Raw genomic sequence first — 19529 nt, forward strand, 5'->3', positions numbered from 1 at the left:
AAGCAAAACCATAAACCCATAAAATTAAGTATTGCTACACAAATTAGTTGCAAAGAAATAACAAAGAGAATAAAATGGAATAAGAGAATAACACATAAGAAACTGATTTATGTGGTAAAACCTTGACAAAACATCAAGGAAACATCCACAGGGCAAGGGTATTAGTATTCTTATTGATCGGAGAAAACAATTACAAACTCCATAGCTAGCGACCACTATCACGTGCTGCTATAACTTTTACAATCTGAATTTGCAATTCACAACAACATCTTAACAATTGCTCTTGCAATATGCAATCCACACCAATTGCTCTTGCAATCTACAATTCATTACAACATTGTCTTCATGGCAACAAAGTTATATAGAATATCTCTAAATTAGAATCAACATCCAACATAAAAATAACCTCCTTGATTCCATTAAAGCAATTAGGAACATTTCCACATGGTCTCCTTCGTTGCATTAATGAAATTAGGTAACTTTCTCATAAAGAAAACATGAGATTTTAAAGATAAGACTAAGTTAGAAATTTCTATTGTCTTCTTTTGTTACCATTATCCAATAATTGTTGTCATAATGCAACAATTACAATCACGAACATGTATCTAGTCATAAAGATCTTATATAGTCTCTAATTACCAATGATTTCAGACTACCATACAATCTTAAATGCAGACAATTGTAACATCACTAAAGTCAAAGCATTTAATAATAATCACATTATAATTATATGAAAATGCAGATTATTTATTCATAATAGAAAATAATTTTCAAAATAAAAAATGCAATTTCAAACACAACTTTTCAAATAAATAAAACATTCCCAAATTTATGGTATATCCCACCTTTGAGTGAAGAACTTAATAGTTTTAAATATCATTTTTAGTCATACTAGATAGGTAAGTACAACCAACGTATCTATATGGTGGGACTACAGTCTTACAAATTTATACAAAAAAGTATTCATTAACACTTTCCAAAGGACAATAATATATAAAGCTGAAGGAAATCATTTTAAAATAAAATGGATAACTTAGGGAAGTTAGTCTATTATTATATTAAAATATTGTAAAGGATAATTTAAATATTTTATTTTTGTATGTGTCATATAAATGGGTACAATGACGTCATTTGTAATTCTTAAGAATATTTTATTATGGATGAGAATTAAAAAACTTAGATTAGAAGACATTTTATGAAAGGAGTTACAAACATTTAAATAAAGTAGTGTAAAAGCAAAAAAGAAAAGGGATCAAAGAGTTGTAGTTCATTTGGTTGAGCATAATTAGTGGATGCGTCTATTTTGGCTCCAAAATGGACTTGTCGTACCAATGACATGCATCGACATACATGTCCGAGATATGCATACCATGCCAACTTGTCGCGGCGCTCGAACCCACGGTATGTGACGTGGAGTTGCTTGTGGAGTTCGCTGAGTTGCCGGTTTCACTCCTTGGGGCCATGTGAAACTACGTGGACATGCCGGAGGATGGCTGCGACTAGCTTCGTGGTTACTAGCGGTTTATTGTGCATAACACACACATTAAAAAGAAAGTGAATGAAGAAACTGCGTTCAGATGACATCCCGACGGGAAAAAGAGGGTGCGGGCTCCGAAAATTGATACGTTCATCAGAGAAAAGACTAACATGGCGCGATTTGATGTACCTAACGCAGGAAAAGTTGCATTGAGGTTAGTTTATCATTTGTGTGATATGGTTTGGATTTTGTGTTTAAAATCACTACGGTTTGCATTTTTAATTTGAAGCTATTACGGTTAGTTTATATTGCTTGATATAATACGACTTGGAGCTATACACACAAGTTGGTTGATATAATACGACTATACACACAAAGGTCGCGTTAGGGTTAGACACGTCAGCTAGGAGCTATACACACAGAGGTTGCTTGATATATTATGGCTATACACACACAGGTCGTGTTAGGGTTAGACATGTTGTGGGACGTGTCCATTATGGCTCCAAAAAAACTTACGGCGCGACTAACAAGCAATATTAGTTCCACCTTTTGAACCGTAGATTTTCGATTGGACGACTGAGATTACGCTAGGGTTAGAAGTTGCGTTAGTGTTAGAAGTAGCGTTAGATTTTCGATTGGTCGCGTTAGGGTTAGAAGCCGCGAAAATAGGTCGCGTTAGTTATAATCGTCGTTTCGTGGGTTAACATGTTGGGCTTATTCCGTGAAGTAGTGAAATGACGAAAGTCATAACCGACTGTGTCTATTCACATGAAACTGCAAAAGTGCTTAAAACTGCGTGTTAGTCGCAATGGTGAACAGGTGGGACTAACACGCGATGTTAGTCCCATCTTTTTAACCATAGATTTTCGATTGGGTTAGAAGTTGCGTTAGATTTTTGATTGATTGCGTTAGTGTTAGAAGCCACAAAATACAGATCGCGTTAGTTATAATTGCCGTTTTGCGGGTTAACAGATTGGGGTTAATCCGCGAAGTAGTGAAACGACAAAAGTCGCAATCGGCTGTCTATTGACGCGAATCTGTGAAAGCGCTTAAAACTGTGTGTTAGTCGCAAGCGCCGTCCAACGGGTGAACAAATTGTTTGACCCGTGAAGTCGCGAAACTGCGAAAGCACATAACAACACATGTTAGTCGCAATCGTTGTTTCATGGTGGTAGAGAATATGTTTAACACGTCAGACGTGAAACTCCGAAAGCACCTAACATGCTGTGTTAGTCGATATCACCGTCTCGCGGGTCAACAAATGGTATAGACCCGTGAAGTCGTGAAATTGCGAAAGCACCTGACACATCGTGTTAGTCGCAATTGTTGTTTGCGCGGTGGTAGAGAATGTGTTTAAAAGGTCACGTGTGAGAGTCCGAGAGCACCTAACATGCCGTGTTAGTCGATAATGCGTCTCGCGGGTCAACAGATGGTATTGACCCGTGAAGTTGCGAAATTGCGAAAGCGCCTGACACGCTGTGTTAGTCGCAATCGTTGTTTCGCTGTAGTAGAGAGTGCGTTTAAAAGGTCATGTGCAAAACTGCGAATGAGGACAACACGATACGTTAGTCGCCATTGCCGTCTCGTAGGTCAACAGATGTTATTAACCTGTGAAGTAGCGAAATTCCGAAAGTGCACACACACTGTGTTAGTCGCAATCATTACTTCGCGATAATAGAGAATGCGTTTAACAGGTCATGCATGAAAGTGCAAAATCACCTAACACGATGTGTTAGTCGCAGTCGTTGTCTTGCGGGTCAACAAATGGCATTGACCTGTGAAGTTGCGAAATTGCAAAAGCGTATTACACGCCGTGTTAGTCTTCATCGCTGCTTTGCAGTAGTAGAGAATGCATTGAAAAGGTCATGCACGAAATTGCGAAAGCGCATAACGCGCCGTGTTAGTCGATATCACAATCGACTTAATGAAATTAAGTTTTTTATTAGCTGTGTGCATAGGATGAATCCAAGGTCTTCGTAGGAGAAGATTATATGTGAGGGTATAGGGGACATGGATAGGTGTAAGTAAAATATTGAGACCTACCTTAATAGGCAAGGTTATTGCACCTAGCGATTATCTACCAACATTATCAAAGCCACAAATAGATAGAGAATAAGGTTGAATAATATAAGTATCCATAATGATTTTACACTTACAGCTCGCCATCTGAACAAATTCATTCATATTTGATGTTAAACTATTAGTTGCAAAAACTTATTCATGTGTTTGAGTAGAAACTCCTTTCAGAGATAATACAATATCTGAAAAGGCCATTGATATTGTTAGTATTTATGAAAAAAAATTAAAAATTCAAGGCACCAATAGTCCTCTCAAACATCGACAAGAGAAAGGGGTGGTATAGTATCAAGATCCAAAACATAGGATCTAGTGTCAAAATTAGTATATGACAATAGTAGAATAGGATAGGGCCCAAATATGCTTAAAATGATCCAAGAGAAGGCATACTAAAGTAGGGGCCCAAGTATAGTGTGAATCTTGTAAATGATTACAATTTACATCACTATAGAATGATAGTAACATAACATAAAAAAGTCTAATTAAACACTCAAATCAAGAATTCTAATGATAGTAACTTAGGAATTAGCTAAGAAAGAAAACACAAAAAAGAGGAGGATAAGGAGGACCCAAGTCAAACTTTGTTACCACAAAAGGCCTTATATCAAAATAATTATAAAATTTAGATCTCACAACCTAATTGACTCATCAAGAACCAAGGAAAACTAGAACATTTAAATATAAGATAACATTTGGCAATAAATTTGAATAGAAATAACTTGGGATTCATCGTTCTTTTTGGAAATATGGGGTGTGTATGCAAGGAACGCCATGTTTCTGTTGGCAATTGACACTCATCCGGTGGTTATCGATGCTTGGTTAATGGTTTACTCTCCCTTTCTTCTCTCTCTCCCCTCTCTAGGTCTCTCCTATACTCTCTCTCTCTCACCTTCCCTCCTTATCTCCATATCTATCCTTCCTCCCCCCTCCATCTCTCTTCTCCTCCTATTGTTTCTCTCCGCTCCGCTCTCTCTTTGTTCTCTTGATCACTACCTATCCCTCCCAATATCTCTCTCCATACCTGTTTTTCTCTCTTATTTTCTTCTCTCTCTCTCTCTCTCTCTCTCTCTCTCTCCCCCTCAACTATCTACCTCTTCCCTCTCTAGGTCTCTCAATCACTCCCTACCCACCTCTCCCTCTCTTCTTAGATCTCTCTTTCTCTTTATTCTTCCCTCTCTCCTTTTCTCTCTCCCTCCCCTCTCTAGGTCATCACCTCCCCCTCCCTAATATAGTATTTAGATAATAGGTTGTAGGATATAATATTTACAATATAAGGTACAAGATTGATGGTACATAGTTTAGGGAACATAGGGTTGAGGATAGTGGTCCTATTGATTTCTCCCTCTATCTCTCCATCTTCCTCTCTCTCTCTCTCTTCTCTCTCACCTCTCTCTCCATGAACCATGGTCTCTCCCTCCCTCTCTGTCTCCCCCGTCCTTACCCTCATCTCTCTCTCTCTCTCTCTCTCTCTCTCTCTCCCTCTCTCTCCCTCTCTCTCTCTCTCTCTCTCTCTCTCTCTCTCTCTCTCTCTCTATCTCCCCGTTCCTTACCCTCATATATGTCTTCCTCCCCTACTCTCTCATACTCTCTCTATTTCATCTATTCTAACACATTTGTTGCCCCTTACAAAGATACCTAGAGGGAAAGAGAGAGGTTAGATAGCTAGATGGGAAGAGAGGGGTGAGACAGATAAAGGGAGATAAAAGAGGAGAGTTGATGAATTAGGAGAATGAGAGAGAAGAGGAGGGAGAGAGAGAAAAGAGAAAGAGATGGCTAAGGAGGGGAAGAGGGAGAGGTATACATGGAGTGAGAGCCCTAGAGAGGTAGATAGGTGAGGAAGAAAGAGAAGGAAATGATAGAGAATTTCAAGAAGAAAGAGAGAGAGGGGTAAGAAGGAAGGGAGAGAAGTGAAAAGGGAGGGAGTGAACTAGATATGGGTTATATCACTAGTACATTCGGAGCTGATTTCCGATGACCGTTTGTCGGATTTTCGACGAATTTTTGTCAGAGTGTCGACAAAATCCACCATCAAAAACTCGGCGTCGGATTGGTTGATGATGCCATGCTCGTCAGAAATTTGACAATCCAATGGACTCTATCGATGGTCAAAGAAGTCGTTGGTCGAAAGCTTGGTATTCGTCGTAATTCCGACGATGATCATTTTTATAAAAAAAAAAATAATTATCATCGATATAAAAGAGCCATTGAAGGAAGGAAACACCGAAAGGACTCACCGAAGATAATAACTTCATTGACAAAAGATATTGAAGAAAGCAGAGAGGGTCTTCATTGACGGGAAAAGTTCTCGAGGAAATAATACTATCGGTGCAACATAAAAAGGACCCACCGAAAGGAGTGTTTTCATCGAAAGAATAATATTGATCAGACAAAAAGAAGCTACATCGATAAAAGATATCGATGAGGATATAGGTTTCAAGGAGGTTAAACTTCATTGACAAAAGATATCGAAGAAAGTAGAGAGGGTCTTCATCGACAGGAAAATTTCTTGAGGAAATAATCCTATCGGTGCAACATAAAAAGGACCCACTGAAAGGAGCGTTTTCATCGAAAGAATAATATCGATCAGACAAAAGGAAGCTACATCGATAAAAGATATCGATGAGGATATAGGTTTCGAGGAGGGTAAAAGGCATGTTCTCGATATGCGTGGTTTTGCCAATGTCACTTTATTGGTGAAGAACGATAAGGGAAAATAAAGAAAAGCTTCGGTGAGATAATAGACTTATTCATCGACGGGGCATAGTGATATCGATGAAAGAAGTATTTCGATGGAAAAATAAAGGAGGACACCGAAGCCCAAGGTTTCTTCGACATAAGACCCGATGGATATCAGATATGTTTCGATGAGGAGATAGCCATACTGACCGAATACAGTATTTCGATGAAGGGAAAAAATACTTGATCGAAGTAATATTCGAAACAAAAGTATTGTCGATAGAAACAAAGAGATCGATGGACTAAAGAAACAAATGATCGAAAGACATATCCTCATTGAAATGATTATTGATTGCCGCGAAAATCATAAACAAATCCCAGGGAAGGTCACATCACCATTAAATTCAAATGTGTGCCCGAGTGACCGTTGTCCAGAGTGCCATTACTAACTGATTAAATACGCCATAAGTAGTGGATCAACCATCAAAGGGCACAACATTAAGGAATTCATGGGCAATGAATTGAAAGCAGGAATTGGGCGAATTCACAGATAAAGCTCAGTAATTCCAAGTAAGTTGTTTGCACACAGACCTCTTTTACAAAATTCAAATGGAATCATCATCTAAAACTAATAAGACTAGAAAGGGAAAAGAACCTATCGTTGCAGAAGAAAAACCTAAAAGACAGAAAAGGGAAGGGCATTCTTTGGCCCAGGACCTGATTGACCAGTGCCCATCATCTAGTTTGAGGTCCAAGAAGATTAGAGCTGATGAGGAAGGCCCGGAGGACCGATTTGAGGATCTTGGAGACATATGGACAAAGTTGAGAGGGTATGAATTATTCATATATGGGTACAACAGAAGAGTTGCCCCTCAACCTATCAACAATTTATGGCGACTGAACTTAGGAAGGTTAGCTGTGGCTAATGTATTCGTGAATGTGGAGCTCATGAAGGCATTGGCAAACAATTATGACCCTAAAACCAGGACCATATATAACTACATGTGTGAGCCAATTCTTGCAATCACAAAGGAGGTTATTGACACTGTGTTCGAGTTGGATTGGGGATTTGAAGAATTGATTGACCTCAAGAAGTTAACAAGTGAATATTTTAACCTAGAGCACATTTACAAAACGTGGAGCCTCCCTATACATAGACCTAGGAATGCAAGGTCCTTAGTGCCACTAGGTCAGGATGACAAAGCTACCTATGATGTCAACTCTTTCCATCCATATTTCAAGTATACCTATTACTATGTTGCCCAAGTGCTAGGGATAAAATCCCATCCTTTGATGGATATTGCAGCCATGGTCATTTGTGCCAATTTGCAGTCTAAGGACCCCCGCTTCTTTGATTTTTCTGCTTATTTGGTTGAGGTTTTGAATCATGGGTTAGAAAAGTTAAAGCGAGATGTCATTAATGTTCATTTCAAGCATTATTCCTTACTTATGCATATGCTATTGTATGTGGGACAAGATGAAGGGTTATGGCCAGAAGAGTTATGTGTTAGGACATATGACAATGCTGGAATGAGAAAACCAGTGCAACTATGGGTTTCTTCATGGGACCAGAGGTATGTGAATAATCAATATTGGCATTTTGAGGAGTTCTTTGTCAAGCCATTATATAGACTGTTGGGATGCCCGTGCGATCATGCCCTTGCACCAGAGGTTCAAAGATTCCTAAGACCAAAAGATTTCGCTGAAGATCCCTCAATTGAACACAATTGGGGAGATTGGTATTGTTTTTCAGACTGCACACAAGTCAGGGTATACGGGTTTGAAGGGAGACCATACTTACTACCACTTACAGTCCCTAACAGAGTGGCTTGTCTGGAAATTGTGAGGCAACTTTCAATAGTGAGTACAAAAAATCTGACAAGCCATGGAAAACAATCAATTGTACCTGGGTTGTTAGTATTTTTAGATTTTATTGTGAAAAGTTCAAAGAGTTATGGCCTGCTGTAGACAAAATTGGATTATTATGGCATGGCTATGGGGGATCCAAGGCCCAATTTCAATCCTGAAGGATACATAAGGATAGCCTGGTCATCACAAAAGCTGAAGGCTGGAGAGCATAAATCTTACCTACCGGATGACCTCATTAAGAACATTGGTAGAGAAGAGGCCAAAGTGAAGCGAATAAAGTTTGAGAAAGCAATGCAGGCTTATAAATGGAAGCTTTATAGAAGGAAAATGGATGAGAATGTGCTACAAAAGATTGAAGACCCCTTGGAGTTGGCCAACAAACTTGTGGAGCATGAATTGGAAATACTTGAGGGAGTCCCACCTGATGTTTTTAGGGATTACATTGATACTATTAGGAATACAGAGCCTTTGGCTCATATGTCTCCTTCTTCCACATCTGGCATCGTTCCATTCACTCCTCGAGAGGATTACCCCCTGTTTATGTAGAGGATACACCGATAGACTTGGAAACAGGACAACTGAATGTTCGAGAAGTGGCTGACATCAGATTCTTGGAGCATGAGGATTTCATTGTTGATAGTGACTTCATTGCTTCCAAGGAGTTCACCGCATTCCTCTATCAACATAAATGATCTCAAATTAGGAATAACATGAGAAATAGTGAAGAGCAACAACTTCAAAAGTTACAAGAGGAGATGGATCTTGTGATGAGAGAAATGACACTTGATAAGGGAAGACAGTTGCTTAAGAAAGCTGGTGTGCTATTATACTCTAGATGGGACATGAACTCTGTCTTGTTGTTTGATGGATTCCTCAAGAAACAGGACCCAAGTAGGCAAATAATGCCAAAAGAGATTGATAAACTCTTTAGAGGATCAGGATATGATCTAGATCAGAAGGCTCTTCTACAGTGGGCTATCTATCCCAAAGATAAAAGACCTATATTGGTTGATACAGAAGAAGCTTTTGGACATTTGATGGTGCAGCAGGTTGGAAAGACTGACCCTAGAACAACTGCCAAACTAAATTTGGATGTCGCTAAACTGAACCAAGATCAGATAGAGTTTCTGGTCCGAGAAAATTGTACATACAAAAGCCTATATGAGAAAACTGATGAAGAAAAACAGAGGTTGCAAGCAAGATTGCTTCAGATTGATACAGGTACCAGTCAAACATGGATGACATACGGTGTTGACAGAGATGCCATGGATGCCTTGACATACGCTATGTATTGGAGGAACAGGGCCGAAAAGACATCTCAGCAACTAAAAAAGGAACAACAAAAGATGGATAAGTTAGTTCCCGAGGTCGTTGACCATAGATTCAAAAGTATGATGCAGGTTGCAGAAATCTATTGGAAAAGTTCTCGAGGTCGTTGACCATAGATTCAAAAGTATGATGCAGGTTGCAAAAATCTATTGGAAAACATACACTGGAACAGTCAAAGCTATGAAAGAGCATGAAAGGCTTAGGTCTCAGTTGGAAGGCTTGATGAATGACAACAGTCTGATGAATCCAGGTGAGAAAATTGAAGCCGAGGCTCACTTGAAGTCCCATGATGAATTGGCAAATCAATTAAGGAAAGAGCATCAGAGGCTGGACGATGGGAATACCCCTATGGTGCCCTCTTTTTACAGTAATGGTGAGTTAATATCGTTGGAATAGTGGAAACAAGAGTTCAGTGATGAGAAGAATCGAGCAGTAGCAGAGTTGGATCGGGACAAAGATTTGTCACTTTGTGTTAACAATATTCTATCCAATCATTTCCAGACAGAAAGCGACATGAGGACACTAAACAATGACGTTCTAATGTATAAAGATGATAAGTACATTGAACACATAGGAATGCTGAACTTGTTTATCTTCCAGTTTGTTAACAAAAGTGCTAATTAATAGTTATGTGCTAAAAAGCCACGATGCTTGGCGACAATGTATACCCTCATATAAATGAGGGAATTTTTGTAACAATAAGGATCATTAGAGAAGAAGTAGAATATAGCCTGAGGCTTACTATTGTACCATTTTGCGAACATACATAATATAATCAGTTGTCTTTCCTTTGTGTATATGCTGTGAATTATTGCATCTTTCTGTAGGCAGTTGCTTGTGATATTATCTAAAGGAGATAAGGTTACTTGTGTTCTTCCAGTAAAACTCTGTGTTTCATATTGTGGATTTGAATAAAAGATTTACTTGTGAATATAGTTTTGTATATAGTGCGCATGCATATTATCTCAACCATGGTGCGCCTGCATATGTATATAGTTTTGTTTATAGGTGGAAAGCCTGAGGTTGAATGTCGAACTTGGTTGCTCTGATACCATATGTAATATTCCATTAATTCTATACTTAAAGAAAATAAATTGTGATCTATATTAAGATAAAAAATTGAGCATTTCAAAATAAAACATAACTACTTCAGTTGAAGGAGAAAACTAACTAAATGTTCTTCAACATAATAAGAATCTAACTAATTTATCTAAAAGGAAGGTAATCTTTTAACGATAAAAAACATTGAACAAATATTATTAAGCTAATCAATTTGAGAAAGGAATTCAAATGGAAAGTTTCATTTTTGAGGGAAGAGATAAAGGTTCAGAGGTTACTGTTATCACTGTTTAAAAAATGGGTATTCTTTTCCATAATTGGCTAAGTCTATGAAATTCTTGGGTCTGGTATGGCCTTGTGACTTCTATTGCTTTGGGTCCTAAAGAGGGTTTAGGGTTTAGGTTTAATTACTTTCAAAATGTCTGAGAAAAAACCCTTATAATTCTATTTCCGTGTTACTTTATTCACTTAAGTAATGGGTCCTTTTGTCATGCAAAGTGTTCTCCCCATTGTTTTTTACCTAGGCGGTCCTTTTAAATGTTTTAATTTTTATTCGCCTTTAAATTGCCTTTTCTAATGACCGTTGGGCCTTGTAATTGTCGTGCAACTCTCAGTCAATCGGATGGCCAGCGTGGATTCGCGAACTCAACATGCCCGAAAGTTACCTATCGCGTAGTAGCGAAAAGGTTTGGTGGGACCCAGCGATAAGGACTTCTTTCTTGGCTAAAAGCATTCTATCGAAGTATCTAAGATTCAAACAATATCGATGAAACCCAGCGATGTCTCATCGATATAAAAGGGGCATCGCAGAAAGCAAATGCCGATGAACTTCAGAAAGGACTCATCGAAGACAGTAACTCCATCGATAAAAGATATCGAGGAAAGTGGAGATGGTTCTCATTGACAAGAAAAGGTCTTCGAGGATATAACACTATCGGTGCAAAAAGACTCACCGAAAGGGATGGTCCCACCAACAAAAGGTATCGAAGAAAGTAGAGGTGGCCCCCACTGATGAAAAAAGGATTTCGAAGAAACAATATCATCGATGCAAGATAAAGAAGATTCACCGAAAGAAGCATTCTCATCGAAAAAGTGATATCGATAAAACAGAAGAAAACTACATCGATGAATGATATCGATAAGGATATGAGTTTCGATGGGAGGACAAAAGAAGTCACCGAAGTCCAAAGTCTCTTTGACATGAAACCCAATGGACAGCAAAAAGATTTCGATGAGAATGAGTTTTGAGGAGACTAAAAGGCATGTCTCTGATACACATGGTTTCATCGATAGAAGCCACTCTCTTTGGAAGAAATCATCATTTTCATTGATACCGTAATAACCCATAAGTTATCGAACAAGTCTAAAAGCATTCTATCAAAGTATCAAAGATTCGAACAGTATCGATGAGACCCAACGATGTCTCATCGATATAAAAAGGGCATCAAAGAAAGCAAACACCGATGAACTTCAGAAAGGACTCATCAAAGACAATAACTCCATCGATAAAAGATATCAGAAAAGTGGAGATGGTTCTCATCGACAAGAAAAGCTATACCTTCAATGAAATGGCTTCTTTGGTTAAAGAATGATCAGGTTGGAAAAAGATCAATGGCTTCTCATTGTTTTGTGGCCAGGAGATGAACGAGCTATACCTTCCGCGAAATAGCGAAAAGGTGGAGGGTCCCGCTAAGAGTGGTAGTATATGTGGTAACCCCAGTTGGCGATGACAAGGCACTCAGTTGGCGATATGCAGTGGGTCCGGGCAAGGTTGTCATTAAAAGAGTAAACAACGAGCAAGTTCTTGAGATCTAACGGCTCGCGTGAATTCGTGAAGATAAGATGCTAGCTAGTTAGTCATTGCGAAGTAGCGAAAAGGCTGATGGGCCCAAGGGACAGGCATGGCATGAAGTTAAAAGCAGATCAGGTCTATTTTGATCTAACGGTTCTCGTGGCTGCAAGCCAAACGAAGAATAATGTTCGCGAAGTTGTGAAAGACAGGTGGAAATCACACGGAGGAGTGACGTGGCATAACAGTTGCAGCTTTTTGTAGAGCTTGATAGTAATGTGTTGAGTGACACGTGGTTTAAAAAAGTGGTTGAGGGCCCACCTAGGTGTAATCGACAGTTATGTGGGAATAGTAAAAGGGAACATGTGGTGGATTAAGGGTGGAACCAAAAGGAGTTTCCAGAGCTAATGGTCGACTGCCATGTGGCGTTTATTAATCGGAGAACAAGTGGGGTAAGTAACTCCCGGATAAGGCGTTCATCTCAAGATTGATCCAACGCTTCTCGTTGTTTTGTGACCCAAAGATGCCCGCAACTTAACCTTAGCGAAATGGCAAAAATCGTTAGCCGTCAAGATGAGGCGTGGTTAGTTAAAAGGATTGACGGTCCCAGTTGGAGTTAAAGGCCGGGTGATTTGAGTTTGATCTAACGCTTGGTGCAGCCTCGTGAAGGAAAAGTGCACGACTGTTAAACTCCGCAAAGTGGCGAAAAGGAGGTAGGGCCCGACACTAAAGCAAAGAGAATAAACGGAGATAAAGGTGATGTAAGTTCTCGAGATCCAATGACCAGCGTTGTTTCACGAAAGAAAAGAGCATGGGTTTTATGTTCTGCGAAGTAGCGAAAGAGCGAAACAGAGGAAAGACTTAGAGAAATTATGACCCGTTGGAGCCAGTTTTGAATTCGATTTGGCGAATTCAATTCTGAAAAGAAAGCCGAAGCATGCGGAGTTAATTTCTAAAAACTAAAATGCCAACTTGCCCTTTTGAGTCTGCATCAACTTGATTGCTAAGTATTGTTTCATCGAAGTTTGTTGCAGAGCGATTTTCTTTAGGCAAATAATTAGGTTTCTTGTGCTTTTCTTGACAACTCTTGGTTTGTTCTCAAATACTACTGTGTGAATTACTTCATTAGAGGTTTGTGCTAGCTTCTAGTGGTATAATTGTTTGACCAGAATGGCACCCAGAAGAGAATTTATAGGGAAAGTGAATTACCAGGACCGAAATATTTGTGATGATTTTTTAGAGCAATTGACCATGTCCACCAATGCTGGGGCTAAGGCCAAAGAGCTAGTACCTAAGAACCCTCGTCTAAAAATTGGAGATGGCCTTTATGATAAGGGTAATTGGTTGAGGGACCCTGAAATAGGATTGTCACGCTTAGGACTCTTCAAAGTCAGTTTTGGGTAGAGGAATTCCCTAGCTCCTTTGAATGACATATGGGAGCAGGATGTAGGAAAGCTTGTGGTCCCAGGTGTTTTTATGGATGTAGATCTGTTAGCCCCGATTGCACAAAATTATGACTTTGCGGCAAGATGCATCAGGATTATAAAGGGATCAGTCTTGATTGAGATAAATGAAGATGAATTCAGGAAAGTGTTTAAACTCAGTGAGTCCTCCAATTTGTTAGAACGTATTGACTTTGAGTCGTTAGCCCAGGTTTACAACACACAAAGGGATCATCTTATAAATGGCCCATTGAAAGAATTCTTTCTAAAGATAGGGGGGTTAACAGTTGTAGGCCTCAGCACAATGGAACCATTCTCTCTCAACCTATTCACTTTGAGAGCTAAGGGTATGTATTGGGCATTATGCCAGATTTTTGGAGAGGATGCTGAAAAGAATATGCCAACCCATTATATGTTAATGATTGCACAAATTCTAAACCCCTCCCTAGCAATAACATTTGATTATGCCTCATACCTTGCTGATGCAATTCATAAAGGGCTAGTAGGAATAAAAAATGGTAAGGTGGATAGGCCATTTGGATTGTACTCCATGTTAATGCATATGTTTGTGTTCAAAGGGGTTGATTATTTTTGAAAGGAGATGGACCTGATTAAGGTCAAGGATAAAGAGGAGATGCCAGTGCAATTGTGGAGTACTGTTCTATCTTGGGATAGAGAAGATGCAAGTTATTTAAAGTTTGATAGATGCTTTGCATCTAAAATTAGGATTCTTCTATGTAGAGAAAACCCTAGAATTCCTAAGGCTCTTTTGGAGTTTCTCAGACCAAAGGAGTTTGCAGAGGATATCAAGATTGTTCACAATTGGGGAGACATATATTTGTACTTTGTGTCTACTATTTTTAGAGTGTTTGGATTTAGAGGCACCCCCTTTTTACTACCTGATCAGGTCCCATTGAAGATAGGGATTGCAGAAGTCCTGAGACAAATTGGGAGAGTACAAGAATCATAGCTAACCAATAGAGGTAAAGGGACTATTTTCCCAACTATTACCATGGCTCACCATTTTGTGATCACTAAGGGTGGATGGAGATTTTTTGAAGAATTCTTTAAGCCATATAGGTTGTCTACTGTAGTGTCAAGAAGTGTAGACCCCGAGGATTTTTTCAATGGCATGTTAAAAAAAAGAGCAGTGTGCAGATGTAGGCCACATCAATTTCAGTTCCCAAAAGATCTAATTAGAAATGAATTCATCTTAGATGAGCAAGAACTGAGGAAGGAGAAGTGGGTGGAATATAAGAAATCCCTTGATTTTATCCATCAATTTGACATTGGCTATGACCCCCTTTCTAGCTTCAATCCATTTGAGGAGAAAATAAAATTCCTGATTCTTTATTTTGAAGATCTCATGCAGACCTTAAAACAAAAGAGGGAGGCCATAATGCAAAATGAGCCTGATAAGGCTAAGATGGTATTGGCTAAGCCTGCCTTTGCTAGAGATATCCCGCCTGGTGACTATGTAATGCACAAAAGGTCAAAGTACACTGTGATAATGCCAGTGACAGGTGAGCCTTCCACTTCAAAAGGGAAGAGGAAAATTGAAGATGTCATTGACATCCAGGATTCCCCTAAGAAGCAGAGAGTGGGAAAGGAAATTGAAACTGATGAGCCTCAATATTATCCATCTCAGTCTCCTATCCACATTGGAGATGAACAAGCTGTGGCTAAACAATTATTGCAGTTAGGGAGTTTCAGTGAGATTGCCTATACCTATGAGGAGACCTAAGAGGGGATGCCCGAAGAGCCACCTATTGTTGAAATGGATTTGATTGATGGTGAGTTAAAGGGCCAAGAAATGGACCTTACTGTTAAGCAAGCTAGTGAAGAATTCCTAGCTGATAGTAATTTTATCACATCAGGAGCTTTTATACAGTTTCTATGGAAGCAAAATATTGATCAATTCAAGACTAGATGTGAACAGAGGAAAAGTGAACAACCTCTAAAAATACAACTCAGGTAGAAGAAGAGGTTAAACAAGAAATTTTGGAGGATTTCAAAGCAATCACCCTTGAGAAAGGAAGAGAAATGGTAGCAAAGGCTGGTGTGTTGATTCCCCCCGAATGGGATATAGCTGATGCCTTAGTGCTTGATGCATTGAGGAAAGAAACAAAGCCTATGGAAGGAGTGACATTCAGCAAAGATAATGCTGCTCTTGTCATGTGGTCTTTAAAGAAGGATGAAAACAAAAGAAGGAAGGATGCATTAGATTCTAGCCTCTTAGGAGGCATGATAGTTAAAAGAGTCCAAGACACAGGGGTAGTGGAAGCTGCAAGCACAGTCCTAGAGACTACAAAATTTAGTGTTGCGGTGGCAGAGAAAGAGGCACAAGAAAAGGCTAATCTCCAATTGAAGTTGGAGACTATTTTAAAAGCTTACAATGATGCTAAAGAAGGAATAGCCAAGAGAGACAACATAATTGCTAGACTCCAGAGTCAACTGGTAGGTCAATATCATCCCGGTGAATCTTCTACACTCATGATAGCCTCCTCTCCAGCAAGACCCCCTCCTACTAGTCCCATCATTGAATATCCCCCTTCTCCTGTGCCTTCTAGTTCCCAATTACCTGAAAATGTCCAACATGAGTTGGAAAAATTGAAACAAGCTCAGACATTGTATGCAAACAAATATGAGGAGAAGGTGAAAACCACCATCTTGAAGTTTGCTGACTCAGTCAAAACCTCCAATGTATACATAAATATGAAGAGGATTCTTGAGATTTTGATCAAATTGAGAGAGAAGCCACTTTGGAACCAATCCTGAATAAGTGGGTGCCTAGAGGTAAAGAGTTAGAGCTCATGTGTTCTTCCCATGCAGATGCATAAGAGAATGACAATCTAAGGTCCACATGTGAGTTTATAAAAGAGATGAATATTGTTTCAGTGGAAGGAGCAGGTATAAAAAGAAAAGCCCAACTTTATAGGAAAGAATATTCAAATAATAAATTTGAAATGTTTCCAGGAGGTTTCATTGGTCCTGTCCAGCTAAAGGAAGAGAAGACTTGGTTAAAGGAGGTGGACCACAATTTGTCCCTAAGGATCAATCAAATTATTAGTACTGATGACACATCCTTATTTGTCCAAACAATTGAGGAAATTGAAAAAGTGAAATCTCATTATGGTTTCATAGAAACAGGGATTGGGCATGTACGAGTCACTTGGAAGCGGCTAGAAGATATGAAACAGAAGATTGCTAGTTTTACTTGGCCTAGTGATGATGTGTATCAGGAGTGGAAAGATAAGTATATGGGATAGAAAGAAGATGCTCGAGAGCAGTTACAGGAGGTTGCAATAGAACAACAAGCAGAGGAAGCCGTAGATGCTGAAAAGAACTTATAACCGCTTCTTGAAAACGACCAGTTGTTTGTAACAAACTTTCTTTTGAAGGGTCCAAAGCTTGTATGCATCCATACTATTATAAATGGATACCAGGACTCCTAAAAAAATGATCGCAAGTAATTGTAAGAAAACACTGCAGAAATTTATCTGAGCTTTTTTCTAGTCTTATGAAGAATACTCTGAGTTTTGTAATATTTTCTCAAAATTAATATCAATATACAGACTAGAAATAGTGTATATACATAAATGTGCATAGCAGTCATAGGGCAACTCATGTCAAATGTGCAACTCAATACAATAAATAATCTTAGTTTGTAGCCCTATAGCATCATAATGCAGTCCTTGACCAAGTATGCATATAAGAAACATCTAGTTCTATTAAGGCACAAGCATCAAAGTCAAAGGTTATGACAACTAGTGAAAAACATCAAGAACAAAAAGTTTAGTCTCAAGAATTAGGAGTTGTAATAAAAAAACTTACAAGGATGAGGCATATTCATAACTTTTGTAGTCCCACCTTGGATACCAACACTAGAAGCAACTCATATTGTTCGTGTACAAACAAGACAATATGGGAGTTCATTATACCCAACAACTCGTGGTGTTGTTGTTCGTGTTGGCTCTGTTGGACCTTGCAATTAAGATTCAATATACATTATTCAATAAGATTAATTGTGCAACATAATGAAATATTGAAAAGTGTGTTACCTTCTTGAGCTTCGCTTGGTTTCAAGAATAGTTTAATATTCTCTACTTAACAGGGCCAACCACGTGAAGGTGGAAGCTCATTTGGCCCCTCCCCCCCCCAACATCACTCTAAATTCCCCATTAACATCTTATAACATTCATTCATTAATTCTTTCTACCATTAATAAAATATAGCATTCATTCATTAATATCACATAACCTTCATTAACACATAACATTGATTAACATTAATTAACACACAACATTCATCAATATTAATTAACACATATCATCCATAACAATTAATTAGCACATAATTACATTCACTAACACATAAAAATCAGTCATTATCAAATAAGTTAGATTACAATCATTTCTTTCTTTCTTTTTTCTTTGAAGCTATGAAAATACTAAGTGGAACATCGGTGTCTTCATCATTTCCCCCCTCTGCAGATGTTCCGCCGACTGCTCGTGATCTCAATGTATGCCTAGTCCTATACTGAGGACGAGGACACTGAAGCGAAGGGGGGTCCCCTGCAATAACAAAGAAATGGATTAAATTCAAATAAATAAATAAATTATTGTTACAAGTATTTCATTAATTTAGAGAACATAATTGTTGTGCTCTTTACTTGATGGGGCCACATCATTTTGTGTAGCCTCAACCTCAACATGCTGAACACCATGGTCCTCTTTACCTGAGTGGGGAACATCACGTTCTTGAGGTTGTGTACCTAGATCATGCTCCACTTGCTCACCACCGACTACATGCTCTAAAATATTAACAAGAAAGGTTACATTAATTACTACTCTAATTACAAATTAAGATGTTTAATTGTATTAATAGCTAAATAAATAAATTTGAATAGCAAATGAATACCTCTACTACTGGGATGCACATCCGGACCTTCATGTGTAGGTGGTGTTTCATAATTAGCAGGCTGCATTCCAATGACATGCACATTGTTATCATTGCTTGCTTATTTAAAACAAATATAGTCACTTTATGTTGGAACTCAACATCAATCAGATTATTGGTAAAGTATTCAATTTGAAACAACTTCCATTTAGCATATTTACTTGTGTGACAGATGCACTCGAATGTTGTGTATGCCCACTCAATTCTCGTAGCCGATCAGCCATGACTGAATAGCCTTGCTGGTAGGCAATTCTCTTGTCATCTTCTGTGGGCGTTCTATTGAATTCAGAGCCCTGCATTTTTGCTTGTTACTGTGAATTTTGCTTGCATTGTTTGATAAAAAAAAATGTTTGCAATTTATTAATATTTTGAGACAATATGGGAGTTTACATGAGATACTTACAATTCATGTAACCACCAGAGCCGAGTTTGTGTTGCTCGTGCTTTTCTTGCCTTGCCTTGGTTGCCTTTGACGTGTCACTCAGTCTATAAAAAGTTTAAAATATGTTAGATTATATAAATATAAAGAGTAATTAATTAGTACATAATTACATTCTTAATAGTATCCCATACCTTCTTCTGGCGTCTACTGGTGTATTTCCTTTTTTCCTTTCAATTCTCTCCTTAGCATCCAAAATCAGGTCCTTCCACTCCCTCTTTGGAATCATGGGGGGATGCTCGTACTTTAGGTTCCTCTCCAAATGGGTCCTGTATTGGTCCCTCACATACTTTAGATATGTGCCAGCTTTTTCAAGGAGCTTGGTTTTGTCAAAGGTGTCATTTCCAAACCACTCAACCATTTGGTTTGTCAATTCATCTTTTAACCTTTTTTCTTGGTCATTCCACCTTTTAA

The sequence above is a fragment of the Cryptomeria japonica genome, chromosome 9, assembly GCF_030272615.1.
Source record: "Cryptomeria japonica chromosome 9, Sugi_1.0, whole genome shotgun sequence".
In the NCBI taxonomy this organism is placed as follows: Eukaryota; Viridiplantae; Streptophyta; class Pinopsida; order Cupressales; family Cupressaceae; genus Cryptomeria; species Cryptomeria japonica.